The following is a 17,848-nucleotide window of genomic DNA, read 5'->3' on the forward strand; positions in this document are numbered from 1 at the left end:
GGTGGCAGTTATGTTATGTTAAATCAATTTATAGAGCGCACTAATACCCGGGGGTGTCCTGGCGCTGAAGCAGTTTACCTGGAGGAAGTAGTGTGCAGGAATCAAGTCCAGAATGAATAGTGGGGATGCCGCATAGCAATGGTAAGTATTCTTCATTCCACATCATGCCTATTTCGTCCAGCAAAAGTCATCCTTTTCCCTGAACTTGTGCACATTCTTTTATGTTACTGCTTTCTTCCTGTGTCACCCTTTTTCCATATTTCTCTTCCTCTTTCTTTCCCCTTTTCATGTTTTTGTCTCTCTGCTTTGGCTGAAAGTCTGATTAAGAAAAATAGGTAACAGTCCCCAAAAATAAGTGCTGGTGGGCCTCACCTGCAACAGCCAGTTCAAATTAAGCACTGGGAAAGCATATGTAATCTACCTTTCCATCGCAGTTAAGGGCACCAACTTCCCAACTAGGTTTAGGCTCCACACTAACCAGTACTTATATTCATATATACCCAGAATGTGCCAGCGCTCATAGGGTTAACACATATAAACTCAATAACAGTCGGTTTTGGTGAAATGGAGAAGTATGTGAAAAGCCAAACATTGCCTTACAGTAGATAAAGCAGTAAATGTAGGCACTAAAAGAGTAGCTGCACTGTCTGAAATTAAAGACAGGAGCAATTTCTTTACCAGTTATTTTGACAGTAATTGTGTAAAGGAAATAACATTCCGCATTCTTTGCAAGATTTTTTTGGGGAAACCAACATATTACATTTTGCCATTATAAATTAATATTTTGCGAAACTTGGAGTTCAAAATACTGTATATCAAAAAACATATTTGTGTATATATGTATACCTACAAAAAGTAATTTTGTTTTATTATTCCTTTCACAGGTTGATAATTCACAATCAAAACATCATCAAGGTAAAAATATTTTACTATGTTTTTTGCTAAACACTTTATTGTACATCTTTTCTCATAAACACACCTCTACAAAATAGAAAACAAGATAAAACACCTCTCTATCTCTCTCTCTCTCTATATATATATATATATATATATTATCTACTGGCGGTCGCCAGTAGATAGTTATAGTTAGGACCGTGTTTCCATAGGAAATCCGCAACATTCTATTTGGAATAACTTTGGCGCCGATTGACGAATCCTCGCGAAATTTTCAAAATAGGTGGGGCGCTCCGCTCCGCTCCTTCCCTGAAAGTCTCGGGGGGAATCGTCAAGCGGGGGCTAAGAAAAAGGGGGGGGTCCCAAATTGCGTTTTCTCCATGAATTTTTCCATAGGACCTTTAGTCCAAGCTACAGCCCGAACGGCTTAACAGAATTACTTGAAATTTGGCAGAGAGGTAGTCCTCAGGTCAGGGATGTGCCTTTTGCAGGTCTGGTGTAAATCTGTTCAGTATTTCCTGAGAAAATAGCATTTAAATTAATATATATATCTATAGGCGCGCACCGTGCGCGTACGGTAATCCTTACCGTACGCGCACTCTGACGTGCGCGAGCGCGATTCTGATTGGTTGTTAGATCTTAGTAAACATTCGAATCGGTCGAAACCAGGAAGTGTCGGCCGCCATTTTGTCTCTCGCAGTCTGAGGGGGTGAAAAACAAAGGTGGAGAACGTGTAAAGGGGGCAGGGTGGACAGTTCCTGACCCCCTAGCCTTTGTCAGGGGGTCCCAGAAGGACCCCCAAGGACCAAAATTTGTTTTGTTTTTTTTACAAAAAATAGCGGGGTGCGCGCAGCGTGCGCGTACGATTGAAACGGAAAAATTCCGCAAACTGCGTAACGTGGGTGCTTGGTGCGCGAAGTGCACCAAGCGCCCACAGCGCGCGCACGGTGCGCGAAGCGCACTGTGCGCGCACCGTGCGCGCACGGTGAAAAATCTTTAAAAAAAAAAAATAATAATAAATACATAACTTAGCATTTAAAAAACCGTACAAATTCACTGAAAAAACCATAGGTTTCACACACGTTATAGTTAGGAATTAGCATTTAAAAAACCTTGCAAATTCACTTAAAAAACCATAGGTTTCACACATGTTATAGTTAGCTGGACATTTCACTTGTGAAAAACCATTGAAATTCCCCCGTTATAGTTAGTGCAGGCAACTATAACTCACGCGACCGCAATCCTCTGCTGATGACGTCAGATATTACATCACTGATGACATATGTGTCTTTCTGAAAAAAAAATATTTCTAATATATGTATAGCTAAAAATTAATGGAAGAAGACATGGGTAAATAAGTGTCTAAATACAGTGATGTAATATCTGACGTCATCAGCAGAGGATTGCGTTCGCGTGAGTTATAGTTGCCTACACTAACTATAACGGGGGAATTTCAATGGTTTTTCACGAGTGAAATGTCCAGCTAACTATAACATGTGTGAAACCTATGTTTTTTTTAAGTGAATTTGCAAGGTTTTTTAAATGCTAATTCCTAACTATAACGTGTGTGAAACCTATGGTTTTTTCAGTGAATATAGATATATATATATAGATAGATAGATAGATCTATAAAGTATAGAAACGTATATAGATACATATAAATATATTTACATACATACAAAAAATAGATACATACATAAAAATATAAGTATATAAATACAAACATCCCAAAAAGCACATAATTTCTGTATTAATATAAATATGAATAAAATAATACAAGCTGACATGAGAAATTTGCAACCAATTCAAGAGGTTAACGATGCTTACCAAATAGCATATTTGCAAGTATACATAACTACTACAAACTTGCAAATACATGGACTACAGAGGATTTACATTATATTATGAATTTAGGCAATGCTTTATATGCAGAAATGCATTCCATTAATAAAGAAATACTTATCCATCCTGATGATTTACCAAATTACATACAGCACAATAATAACATTGATTCTATTAAGCTTAATAAACCTTATTATGGGAACATATTAAAACCTATTGATCCATTATATCCAGATATACAAACAGCAATAAAATGTTCGCTAAATTTACATTCTAGCATCTTACTTTGCATGGATATCTATGTCATTTCCATTATAAACAATAACAATGCATACTTTGTATTTGATTCACATAGCCGTAATGACAAAGGAATGCCTCACCCAAATGGAACATGTATTAGTATACCAATAATTACTTTTGATAAACTTATAAAATACATTAGAAACCTGGCCAATTGTATAAAGCTCCCTAATGCAAATTATGTTGCATTTGAATTAATTCCCATAGACATAAGTACAATTAGAAAAGATTCACTGCAGAAAGCATTGCAAAGAAACAAAAAAATGCAGCTACTGCACCAATCAAAAACATGTATGTGCATTCTACTGAAGCATGTACAAATGCATCTAAACATACAATTCAAACTAATATAGAAACAGCAAAAAAATAATAGAAAAGGCTAATACTAATAGCATACTCAATATAGATCAACCATCTATATCATTATATAATACACATGAAGCTAAAACATGTCCAAATTTATCAAGCAATACACTTTTTCCTACCACAATAACAAAACAAAAAATACTCTCTAAAAGTAATAGCGATAGCCTAATTAGGATACAAGAACCATTTACATCAATATATTATGCAAATACTACTAACACATATGCAAATATAGTTAGCAATACACTTGGATGCACTACAGAAACACACAACACAATACCACAAAATAGTAACAGCACCATCATAAATGATTTACAACAACCAACTACATCAACATGTAATTCACATACTACAAACACATATACAGATATCTTACACAATACATACATACCTATTACTGAAACTGATACAATAATAGCCAAAAATATTGACACCAATAGCATATTAACAAAAGGCAACCTATAACAGAGAATTATTTTAAAAAACATCAGCAAATATATCAAGATACCAACTTACACCGACAAAATGTAGTTCATTCTGAACAAGAAACACGTATTTTAAATGAAGCAAATAATGATCAAGGGCATACACATTTTCAAGACAAGTCAAAAGGCAAACAATGTCTACCAAATAGTATATTTGCAATTATACATAACTACTACAAACCTGCAGATACTTGGAGTGCACAAGATTTACATTATATTATGGATCTAGGATATGCTTTATATATAGAAATGCACTCCATTTATAAGAAAATAATTATGCAGCCAGAACATTTACCTAATTACATTGAGCACAATAACATCATATATTCTATTAAGCTCTGTAAACCCTTTTAAAAAACACAATAAAACCTGCACATCCTTTAAATCCAGACATTATAACAACTTTAACTTTTGCACTAAATTTACAATCTGGCATCTTAATATGCATAAATACATATGTAATTTCAGCATTTAAAACTATCCATACATACTTTATATTTGATTCACATAGCCAAGATAAAAAGGCAATGCCTCATCCTGATGGAACATGCATTGCTATTGAAATAAATACCTTTAATAAACGTATAGAATACACTATAAAGCTAGAAAATAGTTTAAAGCTACAAAATTCAGATAATGTTGCATTTCAATTAACTACAATGAAGATAAATACAATAAACAAGAAATCGCTTCAAAAAACACAAAACAACCACAATTTTTTTTTTTTTACATCTAGAAAAAACATATACATCCATACTACAAAACTACATGGAAATACATTAACAAATATTATTTGTATTTTGTAGCCTCGCCAGCTTGCTGCATCCCCCATGCATGGCAAAACGTAGGCAGTGCGTTGTGGGGTGCTGCTCCATACCCGGTGCACCATAAAGGAGTGAGGTAAAGGGCAGAAGGAAGGGGGCTGCCTAATTTTGCGAGTAAGCCATCATTTTCAGGCCAATTAATTTTAACAAACTGCCTTAGCAGCTCGCTGATGCTGGAATGTTTTTTTCTCCTTCTTTTCTTGGAAAACACTCATTTTCTATAATTCCCAAAATAGCTGTGAGGAATAACAGATAAATATAGGGAAAGGGAACGTCTGGAAGCTTTCTGCTCACATGTGCTGCTAACACCAGGCAAACCATATGTTACATAAATGATATGTTTTAAGCACAAGCACTCTCCAAACCCATCAACAGAATAAACAAAATCCTAAAGCAATCATCTTCTGATCTAATTGGGCAGTAATATTGATCTCACACCTAAATCTACAGTTAAGGTAATCTAAAAACCTATATCTGCAGACATAGTGATCTCCCACCTATATCTGCAGACATAGTGATCTCACACTTATCTAGAGTAATGGTAACCTCACACCTATATCTGCAGTGATACTGATCTCACACCTATAGCTGCAGTAATGAAATGAAATTAAATGAAAGTAGCATTTATAAAGCGCATGCTCACCCGTAGGCATCCCAGCGCTATCTGCAGCAACTTAACACTTAGGCGGTCATCAAGGGAAAAGATAGGTTTTTACTTTCTTTCGAAAGGTCAGATGATCATCCTCTAGGCGTATATGAAGAGGCAAAAGGTTCCAAAGCTTTGCCACATTATATGAGAAGAGTCGGCCCCCACTTCGAACACTTCTAATTTTGGGGACTGTGACCAATCGCTTATTTTCAGATCTCAGCGCTCTATTTGGGTAGTAGGGCTGGATGAGAGAACGCATCAAAGAAGAACCTTTACCAGTGAGTGCTTCATGAGTGATGCATAAAGCCTTAAACTGAACTCGTTCGTTAATGGGGAGCCAGTGGAGGGAGGCAAGAGCAGGTTTGGCCGACATACGCCTAGGAGTATTCATCAACAGGCGGGCTGCGCAATTCTGCACAGTCTGCAGTCTTCTAATCGAGGAGAGCGGTGCTCCAAGATATAAAACGTTAGAGTAATCTAATTGCGAGAGAATTAATGCCTGGACCAGCAGGCTATTAGCACCAAAAGGTAGTAGAGGAAAGATCATTCTGATCAGCCTCAGCATTCCATAGCAGCTAGCCTCAACCTTTTGAGCTTGTTCTTTAAGGTCTAGGTTACGGTCCAGCCACACACCAAGGCTCTTAATGTGTTCTTTGGGGTTAGGGGCTGGACCCAGACAACTGGGCCAGAGATGATCTATGTTCAGGGGAGCTGAGTTGCCCAGTAGCATAAGCTCTGTCTTAGCCCCATTAAGCTTTAGGTATGACTCATCCATCCACTTAGAGACGGCTCCAAAACATGAGGCTAAGCCTGATGAGGAACTATCTTGCTGGTTGATAGAAACCACCAGCTGGGTGTCGTCAGCATAGGTAATTATTTGTACCCCAAATGGCAATACTATTTCAGCCAAAGGACCCAAATAAATATTGAATAAGGTGGGGCTTAGGGAGGACCCCTGAGGAACCCCACAATTTAATGGCAGCAGGTTTGACATTATGCCATCTTCCAGGACTGCGAAAGATCTATCTTCAAGAAAGGATTGTAGTCATTTTAATACAATTCCTGTCACGTTGTTGAATCAATAGTTGGTGGTTCACAGTGTCAAAGGCTGCACTGAGATCTAAGAGAATGAGGGCAGCGCAGCCTCCATCATCAATAATTCTTTTGGCTTCCTCCATAACACTGATAAGAGCAGTTTCCGTACCCTGCTGCTCTCTAAATCCTGTCTGGGTGGGGTGGAAACAGTAATTGTTTTCCAAAAAGGAAGAGAGGATGGAATTCACATACCTCCCAGCTATTTTACCTACTCCAGGTAACAGGAATATAGGGCGATAGTTTGCCAGCTCCTCTGGATCCAGATTGGATTTCTTTAGGAGGGCTTTAACCGTCGCTTGCTTCCAAGCAGGGGGGACAATTCATGTCCGCAATGAAGCATTAATTAAGTCCAGTATCACTGGGGATGCCAAGATATTAACTTATTTTAGTATGGAGGGTGGGACAGGGTCTAGAGGGGAACCGGATTTTAAATGGTCCAGGATCCCCTGGAAGGACATCATATTCAAAGGGAGGAATTCTTCCAGTGAACCTAGTTGGATTGAAATAATGGTGTCAGACATAGAATCCGTTTGAGGGACTATGGTCAGTGGGAAAAACCTATAAATCAATTGTATTTTATTTAAAAATAAGTCTGCTAATTGATTACATCAAAGTTGAGTGTCCTCTGAAGTATTGGGGGGAGTGTAAGGGGTAACAAGAGCTTTTGCAATCCGAAATATTTCACGGGGGAATTTGCTGCAGATGTAATTCTATCTTGGTAATAAAGCGTTTGAGCGCTCTTTATTTTGGCTTTATAAAGTTTAATTGCAGCTCTATATTCAGTTTTTTTTTAGACCAAATAGTCCTTTCTCCAACTCCTTTCCAGTCTCTTACAAGCTTGTTTGAGCTCCCGTAGTTTCAGGGAGTACCATGCATTTTTTTTTTGTTCCTACTTTTTTATGAATAAGTGTTTTTGGGAGGACAGAGTTGAGAGGTGACTCAAGCCAGTTGTTGCAATTATCATTGGCTATAACAGGGTCCGAGTCCAACATGGGCACACTATCTTCAAGGATATTCACCCAAGATTTCAAAGGAAGTTTGGACCAGGACCGGGTACGTTTTTTTGTCTTTATAGCTGGAATAGTGATATCTTGTAAGGGCTATGAGAAAGGGATAAGCAAGTGGTCTGTCCAGAGTATAGGAACGGGGTCACCAACCCGAAGATTATAAATGTTAGAAAATATAGGGTCCAATAAATGGCCTTTGGATTGAGTGGCGCCACCCACTTTTTGGTTTAATTGGAACGTCCCCAGTCCATCAACCAAGTCTAAGGTGGGTGAGGGAAGTGACAAGTCAAAATGAAGATTGAGGTCTCCCAATAATGTAAATTTTGAAAGTGGGCCGGCCAAATTAGCAGCTATGTCCGGAAGGTCCTGACCAAAGAGGCCTAACGGACCAGGTGGGTGATAGATTAAAATCCCTGAAAAGGTATTTACAGGAGAAACATTGATTGTAAAAAACATGGTTTCACAGTCAGGTAAAAGATCAATAACAATAATCTCACCGATATACCTGCAATAATGGTGATCTAACACCTGTATCTACAGTGATAGTAAGCTCACACCGATCTAATGTAATGGTAACCTCACACCTATATCTGCAGTGATACTGATCTCACACCTATATCAAAAGTAATTGTAACATCACACCTATAGCTGCAGTAACAATAATCTCACCCCTATATCTGCAATAATGGTGATCTCACACCTGTATCTACAGTGATAGTAAGCTCACACCTACCTAAACTAATAATATTCACACACCTATACCTGCAGTAATAATAATTTCACACCTATATCTGCAATAAATTAATCTCACACCTATCCAGAAGTAAAATTAACATCACACCTATAGCTGCAATGACACTAATCTCACACCTATAACTGCAATAATGGCAATCTCACACCTGCATCTGAAGTGATTAAAATCTCACACCTGCATCTACAGTGATTGTAATCTCACACCTGCAACTGCAGTGATTGTAATCTCACACCTGCATCTGCAGTGATTGTAATCTCACACCTGCAACTGCAGTGCTTGTAATCTCACACCTGCATCTGCAGTGCTTGTAATCTCACACCTGCATCTGCAGTGATTGTAATGTCACACCTGCAGTGATTGTAATCTCACACCTGCATCTGCAGTGATTGTAATCTCACACCTGCATCTGCAGTGCTTAAAATCTCACACCTGCATCTGCAGTGATTGTAATCTCACACCTGCAACTGCAGTGCTTGTAATCTCACACCTGCATCTGCAGTGCTTATAATCTCACACCTGCATCTGCAGTGCTTGTAATCTCACACCTGCATCTGCAGTGATTGTAATCTCACACCTGCATCTGCAGTGATTGTAATCTCACACCTGCAACTGCAGTGCTTGTAATCTCACACCTGCATCTGCAGTGCTTGTAATCTCACACCTGCATCTGCAGTGATTGTAATGTCACACCTGCAGTGATTGTAATCTCACACCTGCATCTGCAGTGCTTGTAATCTCACACCTGCATCTGCAGTGGTTGTAATGTCACACCTGCATCTGCAGTGATTGTAATGTCACACCTGCAGTGATTGTAATCTCACACCTGCATCTGCAGTGATTGTAATGTCACACCTGCAGTGATTGTAATCTCACACCTGCATCTGCAGTGATTGTAATGTCACACCTGCAGTGATTGTAATCTCACACCTGCATCTGCAGTGATTGTAATGTCACACCTGCAGTGATTGTAATCTCACACCTGCATCTGCAGTGATTGTAATGTCACACCTGCAGTGATTGTAATCTCACACCTGCATCTGCAGTGCTTGTAATCTCACACCTGCATCTGCAGTGATTGTAATGTCACACCTGCAGTGATTGTAATCTCACACCTGCATCTGCAGTGCTTGTAATCTCACACCTGCATCTGCAGTGATTGTAATGTCACACCTGCAGTGATTGTAATCTCACACCTGCATCTGCAGTGATTGTAATGTCACACCTGCAGTGATTGTAATCTCACACCTGCATCTGCAGTGATTGTACTCTCACACCTGCATCTGCAGTGCTTAAAATCTCACACCTGCATCTGCACTGCTTGTAATCTCACACCTGCATCTGCAGTGATTGTAATCTCACACCTATCTAAACAAAGAATTATCATACACATATCTGCAGGAATACTGATCTCCCACCTATATATATAATAATATTAAAACACACCTATATCTGCAGTGATTGGAATCTCCACTCAGAGTCCTTATTCAAAAATAAGTAGGTATTCAGAGTTTTAATGCATTAGATTAATGTGATAAAAAATAAAAAAACATGAATAAAAACTACTATCATTTACAATACAAAACTCACACTAGTACAGATGCTCTGCAGTAGATTTTGCAATTACAAACAAGTAAGCTAATGCCATTTTGCATTACACCATTTGATTAATACTTCAGAAAAGGGGGAAAAAAAAATATTTACAATGCCAATAGCTCAAAATAATGTCATTGCGAGACCTATTGCATTGTAAATGCTTGTTACTTTCTTCATTTCAGTTAAGAATTTCATGGTATAGCGTGTTTTCAAGGCGTCTCTTCATATGTTTCTGTCCTGCATTTCCTTTGCTGTGTGTCGACTGTGACTTTCCCACACGTCCGTTCGTGTTGCGCTCACCCTCGCTTTGCAGTTTTGTCACCAACAAAGTTTGGAAAAGTTCCCGATTGTCGCCCTTCGTGACATCTGATAAGGTTGCCGGTTTGCCTTCCTCAGATCGAAGCGTTTCCCACTTTGCTGGATAGTTTTCAGTGCACAGTGAGGTGATGTTCACTTTATTAGAAACCTGGGAATTGTTTGCAAAATTTTATTTCTGCAAGTGTACTGTTTGTTTGCAAAGCTTTTCCGTGGACACCTTCGGAACGTTATCTCTGACGATTTCCCTTTTTGTGGAGTTTATCTATGAGCGGTGGCGCGCGCCCTGTTCTTTGCGAAGCACGTCTCCGCAGAACCATCTTGTCAATGTTACATAAAGATATGTGTGACATAAATGGTGGTAAAAGCCTCCCCGACGGCATTAATCGCTAAGGCCGATAGTTAATCCTCGGCTATTGGGACGGGCGGAACGGGCAGAGAAGGAAAAGGACTCTGTCTTTTCCTTCGTGCCAACAGAAGACAAGGACAGTGTCCAGTTCTCCTGCCGCTGGTAGCTGCCCCCCCTCTTTGTTCCCTCGCTTTCTGTCTCGCTCCTCCTCAGTTAATGAAAACCGAGACTTCAAGAAACGGGTATTACCTTCTCTTTCCTCCTTTCGTTTATTTGCTCCCCTGTGAAATGGATCCAAAAAAGAAAAACATTTTTGCTGGAAACATGGTCTTTTTCTGACATTTTTCAAATTCTAAGTGCAGCCTCGGGGTGGAGAGAAATAAAACATTCCAAATGTGAAAAATAAATAACTAACTGATTAAAGCAAGACAGAGTGGTTGCACAGTGGCCAGATTGATTTATTCACACCTAAACACATTAGCGCCACTTGACAGAGTTTGCCAGTGAAGTGCTACTTTTATTTTCACGTCTCTTTTTGAACAGAGGTGGGAAAGTGCACCATTCCTGGAGGTGCAGCAATACCTAATTGATGGGTGGATTGGAAAACAACATGTGTACACCGGCCCTGTGTTCATGGATGTGGTCCTTTTTAAACCAGGGAAAACCAAAGGGGATGATCGACGGAGTGTTGACCATTGCAGGCACTCACCCCCAGTGGCAAAGTGAGCAAGGGACCCACGGCTGGGCATACCCTGCCAACTTAGAGCGAACAAAGTGATACCAAAGGGGATGATGGACGGAGCGCTTGAGCAAATCAAACACTCACCCCCAGTCAACTGATCTGGGTTTAATCCACCATCATTCTTTAGCTCACTCCACCACCCCAGTTTAGACATGGCCATATGCAAATCAGATTGGCAGTTCGGGCTGGACTGTTCCCTTGAGGCACAGGGTCAGACTGATTTGCATATGGCCATATCTGAACTGGGGTGGTGGAGTGAGCTAAAGAATGATGATGGATTAAAACCAGATCAGTTGACTGGAGGTGAGTGTTTGCAATGCTCAAACGCTCCATCCATCATCCCCTTTGGTTTTGCTTCATCTTTTTAAACCATACTGCTTCTGTTTTGTAAGGATATAAGGACTGGGCATTGAAGTGGGTCCCTTCCGGACCCTGTAGTCATGGCCTTAACTTTTCATGCAAAAGGACTCACTAATTTCTGAATAATGAGTGTAAAAGGAAAAAGGTAACCATGGTGTTCCTGCTTACATTTCACAAGCTTTACTTAAACTTGTATTCTCTATGAGTGTTTGCTTTTTATAGGCTGTTCATTTTTTTTAGGCAGCATATTGCTCTTGTCTAGTGCGTAATTTTAACTGAGTCCCATCCAGGTGTTTACAGCGGATCAGTGCAGTGCAGGTTTCTCTTTGTGGGGCAGTATGGTGTTCGAGGGGGAGAGGATGTGACGCTATGGTGAGAGCTGCTGAATTTGGAACTGGGGAACCAGGTTCAGCCTTAATGACCAGACTCCAAAACCACTCTCTGAGGGAGCACATTTCCGTGCTAGACCTTAGAAGGCGCCGCAAGATCTTAAAAGCCCTTTGTCTTAGCACCAGCAGGTGGACCCTAGCTGTGGCAAGTGTGGATTAACCTTGAAGGCCTGTCCTCCACAATCCATGACGTTCATCTCCAGTCTTGGGGACAGACCTATGAAGCAGCACACCATAGAGTGACAGTGACTCTGTCATTGAGATCACAGGACCCTTGAGCAGGGTGGCTCTAGGGCAGTGTGACCGCACCGGGCGCTAACTTCGGGTGGGGGCGTCGTGTTTGTAAGTATAATATGGTTTTAAAAGCACTTGCCATGATAACTCCAGTGATTAATGTTCTTAGTAGAGAGAGATGGTGTTTTGTCTAGTGGAAGGTTTGACTCATGAAAAGGAATGGCAGAGGGTCGATGTGCCTGCTGCTACGAACATGTACCATGCAGATCACAAAGTGCACATAATGTGAATAGGTCAGTGGGTTACTGCTTTTGTCAGAAAGACTCTATTGTTACTTGTACTTAACCAGTTAAAATCCTAAGATAGAACAGTGAGCTATTAACTGTCATGTAAGAGCTGCATGCAAACTCCAAGGTATAAATTAGAGCGTTATTTTTTTTCCCCCAGTCTTCAATTATCCTAATGTTGCAAAAAAGGGTTCATTGGGGTAGAAATCAATTCTGATTATTAAAGAGAACCCCCAACCATGGTATTACGTTTTAAATTCTGAGTTTGTGTTTCTGCAGACCAATCACTATTAAACTATGCTGCCTACTAGTATGGTTGTCATGTGACTCCTACACCTTGTAGTCCTTTGTCTTATGTAACATTTCCTATACAGTGATTTACATACGTATGAATGATTGCCTCTGTGTAATATGTGTGATGTAAAGTGCTATGACCCCCTACACTGGTATTAGTGGTGATGTACATTTCCTGATACTTTATTATTTTGACATTTTTACACAAACTAACAGTCTCTGCAAAGGTTTTTCCTTATTAGTACCAGTGTAACAGTCAAATGCAGCAGTGAGAAAGGTGACCAGTCACCCTTTGCAAAGGGCCCTCCATTTCACAGCAGCACAAATCACATTTTTAGTGACTTTTGATTCGTTTGAGCTATAAACAATTTATTAGTTAAAATCGTCAGATTGTGCAGCAGATGATGTATTATGTGGCAACTATGGCAAAGCCATAGTTATGTGGAAAACATCTGCAAACTAGAAAAATGTGTCACTCATGTTTGAACTGCTCTTGTGGAAAAAGGGAGGAGAAGTGCTGATGACAGAAACTCCATGGCTGGGAGACAAATGACTTGAGATTCCGCTTTTAAGGATATTTGGGACATTCTGTGATTGGAAACGTATCCCACTTTGTGAATGTATTTTAATGTCTATAACTCTTATTAAACCTTAAATAAACACGTGTAGCTATTGGTTAAATTAAATACCGTAACAAGCTGTAACCGGTTAGTGAAATGGGAAACAAATACTGAAAATTGGGATATTTTGCTCTTTCTGCCACACCTCTGACTCCGCCCACTGACCCAATCCATTGGTGATTCCCGCCCACAGTTCCCCTACTTTTTTTCCCCCCACTTCGACCACTGGGCAAAAGTCATGATTTTTGTGCAAAAGTGGCAAAGCAGAAAAAACGATACAACCTTTTTGAAGGTTACCAGATAAAAACGTTGCAGCCTTGCAAAGCCCTAGTGCGTACTGTGCACCCGATGAGAGCGTAAATGGCAATTACACTCTGTGATGACAGACGGGTCAGTCCCTGGCACCACCCGGTGCTCTGTTCACAAAAAACAACATCAAGATTCGCCAATGCACAAATCTACTTGGCAGAGTGTTCTGCTTCACACATACAACATAGTTTAGATTTACTTGCTTCTTAAAACCAACAAGAGCTGCACAAAAAATGAATACATATCGGCATTAAGGCACATTCCATTAAACTTCTGTCTTTCGTGCTGATGGCCGGCACTTCAGATTTAGTGCCTTTGGAAATCCGACCAATGGTTGCCAGAGGCTGCGCTTGAATCACATAGTTTGGGTTTGATAGCAGGATGCTATGAAACCCTCCGTAGATTTATTTCGCTGCCAGGCCTTTCTGAAGTTAAAAAAAAGAGTGCGTAGCATACATCTTTATCACACTGACCAGGAGCTGTCTGTAATTCTGCATTCATGGCCCACCACTAACCGCTGTGTAAACGTGCTGCTCTGCACTTAGAAACTGCCAGCACTCTAAAAGCGTGTCACAGGCCATGGCAGCATTACGGGGAGCAGCTGGGTAGCAGGCATAGAAGGGCAGGCTGAACCCAGTCAGCACAGCCTGACGCAACACAATGTGACTAGTCCATCACCTCTCAAGGATCAGGTAAGTCGTAAGTGGAGCAAATCATTGCCCTCAAATGAGGATACTCTGTCTTTGGGTATCCCACTCCACCAACGGCAGGGTGGGCCTCTGTCGGGGGACACTTAGACCTTGTGGTGGGCTCGGGGTGAGGAAGGGAAAGGCCAAATAGGGGAACTTCTGTGAAAAAACATAACTAAATAATGCATACAACTGTGAACCTTATCCGTGGACTTTAGAGTTATGCCCCAGTGACAGGGGTCACTTAGTGAGTATGTCTCAAACTCAATGGCAGTTCTGTCCCCCATGAACGTGTTTCTTGTTGCACATCTCCCATCTCACCATGCTCTCCTTTTACTACCGGTACTACCAGTACTTCAAATAGAAATGCAGAAGTGCAGGTACTCACTGTCTAAGAGTACATCTTTGCTAATGAGATGTGGTGGCACTCTCCCATTACAAGGATTGCTCCAGAGATAAGAAGGGTTGGTACTGAGTTTGCCTTGAAAATTAGGACTTTGTGCATTTCTGTTGTGTTTTCTTTTCTTTGCGACAGATTGTTCGCACTGGCTCAGTTGTAGGATAAAAAAAAGTCCACATTTGTTAGAAGCAATAGATGAAAGAAATAGCAAACATCTGAAAAGAAGGCCGTTTCTAATCTACAAGTTGCTTTTGACTTTACCAAATTAAAAAGACTGGCTAACGAGAACCCTAACCAAAGAGAGCTTTTACCAATGATACCCGTCATCGAGAATCACAAGTGTATGTGATTCCTGATTTAAAATGTGGTCGTCAGTGGGCTGAAACAGGTTAGTTAATAGCAAGTGTCTCCTTTCATTTCATTTCCACTAGATTCTATTACTAGATGAATGAACACAGCAGCTTAAACTGATTGATCCAAACATACATGCCCGCTGATTAAAGTGTCCAAAAGCAAAATGAGCAATAGTATGCTGCGGAAACCATTGTCCGTCTCCTTTATTAAATCCACTTATGGTAAAATGTCACCCCTGACCCACTACACTGCATGTAATTGGCATATTATGAGATGGAAAGGGCTAATTGTTTTGAAAAAAGAATTATTTTTTTTAAGGAGCTAAATTAAAAGAGTCATATATGACTTTTTCGTTCTTCCATCACTGTTGCCTCTTGAGGACTGTAGAGTCATTCATATTGTGCAAATGATTCGGTGCACACTTGATAAAATGTAGAATATTTAGGATACACTACAGGCAGACCTGTGCATACAAGCCTGAAGTGGACAAAATGTAAAAGGAAGCCGCAATTTAAAAATATGACATTGTTTCTATCTTCACATGGAGTTAATTTGTGATGTATTGTTCAATACTCAAGTCAATGTGAGTAGTTGAATTAATGAGTTTCTAAGTGAACGTGTTGGCAGCGCCGGCTTTACCGTTCCTGGAGTCAGGTGCAATAATCGCTTTTGGCGGCGCGTACACCAAGCTTGAGGAGGTGGGGGTAACCGCCATGTTCACATACATTCTGAAAGAACGAGTCCTTAAAACTAACAACGGCACGTGCTTTCACAGTGCATGCGCAAATGGTGTGCTCCCAAGCTTGCCACTCAGTAATATAGTGTCCTAAATCGCGATTGTGTGTCTTGGACAGCACAGCTATGCATTGATGAGACAGGCCAAGAATGATACAGCCCTGTCACCCCTCAACTTTACATAATTAATTACTCTATATTTAATAAAGCTGTGGTGTACTGTTTTCTTCCTCTTCCTCAATATCTGCTTTTCTTCCTCCCCTTCACACCTTACTCCTTCCCTTCTCCCCATTCTTCTTTCACTTTCTGCCCTACATCCACGTTTCTTCTTAATCGCCACCTCCCCTCATTAACTGCTTTTCATTTTTCACCTTCTCATCTTTCCCTTCCACTCTCATTTTCACGCACTCCCCGTTGTCTGCTCTTCTACCGTTCCTCCTCTTTCCTTTTTTCATTCTCATCATGTTCCACAGTCTTGCACTCCCTATCTCTGCTTTCCTCACTTCTCTTCACATGCTTTGTCTACTGTATTTATCTTTGCCTTCAGACCTCTCCTCCTTCCCCACTCTCCCTTTTATGTTTTTCCTTCTCGCACGTTTCTTTATATCTAATCCAGGAACCTGCGTTTGTTCTCAGGGACATAAATTTAAATCTTGGTGCGGCAGCTCAGTCTTTCATCTTTCTGAGGTCGAAAACATTTGTGCTGTTGAGCTGGATAATAACATTTTAAATTTGTTGTCAAGGCCCCCTTTGGTGAATATGTACTTTATAAACATACATGGTGTGTTAAGGCACAAATATATTTTAATCTTTTGTTTTTTAATTTCTTTGCAATTTTACACTGTCATTATTCTCTCTGTCCCTCCTTGACCCAGTACACTTCATACTCATATCCATTCCCCTGACCTCCTTTCTTTCCTTCCTTTTTTCTCTCTCTCAGCACCTTCAGCCATTCCTCCTTTCTCCTCTTGCTTCCTTACACCTTCATTCATTCCCCATCCTTCCTCCCTTGGTGCATTTAATCTTTTTTCCTCCATTCTTTCCTTACTTTCTTTTTTCCTGCTTCTTCCATCACCTCTTCTTTAATTGCTTCCTTTCTTATCAACCCTTCCTAATGCTTATCTTGCTCCTTTTCCTTCTACTTTATATTCATCCATCACACATCATTCACTTCCTTTCTCTCTATTCCTTTATTTCTCCCTTTCACATTCTTTTCTAATTTTCCCCTTCTTTCATCCATTCCTCATATATTTCCTTTTTCCGGTACTCCCCTTCCTGCCTGCATTTGTTGCTGCCTTCTTTAATGTATTCCTTCCTTCACCCCTTCCTTTCTTTTAAACAGCACAGTACGAGCAATTTCTCTTTAGTTTGCAAAGCTGCCTCAAGTCCTCAAATGACCTTTCCTAAAGCTGCACTTTGAGAATTACACACATTCTCTAATTTGAGTTCACATTTAAGTTGTTGTCATAGGCCATATGTTACATAATGTTATGATATATTGATATGTGTATCACACTAATCACCCGAGAGGGTATTCGGGCACTTGGGCAGCTGTGTAGGTGTGAGGTCCCTGAGGTGCTTATGTGAAGAGCCAGGTCTTCAGCTTCTTGCGCAACTCAAGATAGGAGGAGGTGGCTCTGATGTTTTGAGGCTTGTGGAGGTGGTTGGAACCAAGAAAGGGAGTGGGTGGAGCCACACAAGTGGGTGTGGTCTCCTAAAAAAAAATTGAGCACCTGCACTTAATATTTTACAAATTAAGCACTGGCCTTACCCTATTACCAATGTCACTGCTCCTCACGTGGTGATCCTGCTGGCACCGAGATAGTGCCAGGCCCCTTGAGGTACCGCCTGCCCCATGAGTCTCTCAGTGTCACTCACGGCTCAGCCTGGCATGTCCGGTTCCAGCCTGCCTTGCCCCGGTTCTGTGAAAAGCCCGCCCTCAGCCTTTCTCCAGCGAAAATG

Source organism: Triturus cristatus, chromosome 3_1 (genome assembly GCF_964204655.1).
Source record: "Triturus cristatus chromosome 3_1, aTriCri1.1, whole genome shotgun sequence".
In the NCBI taxonomy this organism is placed as follows: domain Eukaryota; kingdom Metazoa; phylum Chordata; class Amphibia; order Caudata; family Salamandridae; genus Triturus; species Triturus cristatus.